We start from the raw sequence: 1867 nt of genomic DNA on the forward strand, positions 1-1867 counted from the left end.
GATACCACTCAAATTACCCTAAGGAGTGTTACTCTCATCAAAAGAGGTTCAGATGTAGTACTTAGGGATCGAATCCACAAGGAGCTAGGGAACAATTAAATCTAGTGTTTATTAATTCTTCTAAAGGTTGTAATGTTTTAAATAAAATAGCAATAGTAACAGCGAGTAAATGATAAATGTAACTTAGGTTGGAAATGATATTAGATGCAGGGCCACTATTCAGGTGTTGGAGATTATAATTCCTATAGATGCCTAACTGTTGCATGCATGATATATTAGAGCTCATTCGCTTAACTCAGTGATCAGCTGTCGCATGTACCACTGGTTAACAGACTAGATCTTGTGTCTCACCGGTTAGATGCAGACACAAGAGAGTATCGATAGTCTATTAAGACGTCGACCGATACACTTTTGCCAACATCGATCGATTGTCAGTTGAGGACATCGATCGACGGGTTCTAGCCAGGCCTATGCGCGAGTATGAAAATGCTCTACTAAGATTCTAAATTGGCGGTTAGCCCTCTCTAGCAATCCTAATATGATAGATAGATGTCAGGATGGGATAACAAGGGTGCTTGAATATGCAATCCTATGATCAAGTTCTAGTTAGCTAGGCTAAAACAAGCAATGAATACAAATCTATCATGAATATCACAACAAGGCAGATCTATAGTTTGGGGCTAATCCCACAAACCTATCTGAACCCTGGATCTAACAGTTGAACTACTCAGACATAGCAAAGCAATTCATATCAATAGATAAATAGAAACTCATAGAATAGATGATAAGAAATGAAACAAGGAGTTCCAATCACAAGTGATCTTCTCTCCCAAATGAAACTTGTAACAAAACTAGGTCTAGAAAAGAAAAGCTCTCCCTGCCGTCAAACACTTAGGCAGTATATATTCTACTAGGTTAAAAACTCGTCAGGGCATTTTGCTAATTTGGCTTGGCCTTGGTTTTTAAGTCTGCTGAATCCAAAATGTCGCGTCTGGTGTCTCGACATCGATCGACGGTACTTGTGTACATCGATCGATATTAATCTTCATCTGTGGAGGCATTTCCTGATATCGATCGTCAGCACTGATGCGCATCGATCGATTATTCTTCCTCTCGTCGACCTCTAAGTGGTCAGCTCGGGTGAAATGTCCTTTATGCTCCAAAATGCTCCAAAGTCATAGCTTTACTCCGAAATGCACCTGAACCTGAAAACATACCTAGAAGAGTAGAAAACATAGATATATATATATATATAGTAAATAGTAATATACCATGGATAAAAATGGGTCAAATCCAAGGTATATCAACTCCCCCAGACTTACCCTTTTGCTTGTCCTCAAGCAAAACATACAGGCAGTCTCTCTGAAAGAGGTTTGAAAATATTTGGGAACTTAAGATTTTAAAACATAGAAATCTTTCCTCAACAATTTTGCAACCACATTTAAAAAGTCCTAATCACAAAAGCACACTATGCAATATCCTAGCTTAGCAACCATTTCTAACATAACACAACTCATCAATTCACGTCTGACATCCCCTCTACTGATTTCATTTCTTAGCATAAATATAAAGTGAATGCTTTACCTTGGGAGTATCGATCACAGGATGCAAGGATTTCAGACAGGTATCTGGAGCTGCAGGTAAAAGTTAGTTCCTAGTTTCTCTCTCTCTAAATTTCTCTCTTGAGTCAAAGTCTGCTTCCATTGCAGGATCAGTGACCAAGATTGGACAGGCTTCCATGAATCAAAACTTAATGGTGGTTGCCACCAAGTTCTGTTCACTTCTTTTTGACCTATATCCAAGAGTTCTTTGCGAAAGCGAGCCTTGAAGATTGCCGCCTCCAAGTCCCGTTTCGAACTCTTTTATT

The sequence above is a fragment of the Brassica rapa genome, unplaced genomic scaffold, assembly GCF_000309985.2.
Source record: "Brassica rapa cultivar Chiifu-401-42 unplaced genomic scaffold, CAAS_Brap_v3.01 Scaffold0749, whole genome shotgun sequence".
Lineage (NCBI taxonomy): Eukaryota > Viridiplantae > Streptophyta > Magnoliopsida > Brassicales > Brassicaceae > Brassica > Brassica rapa.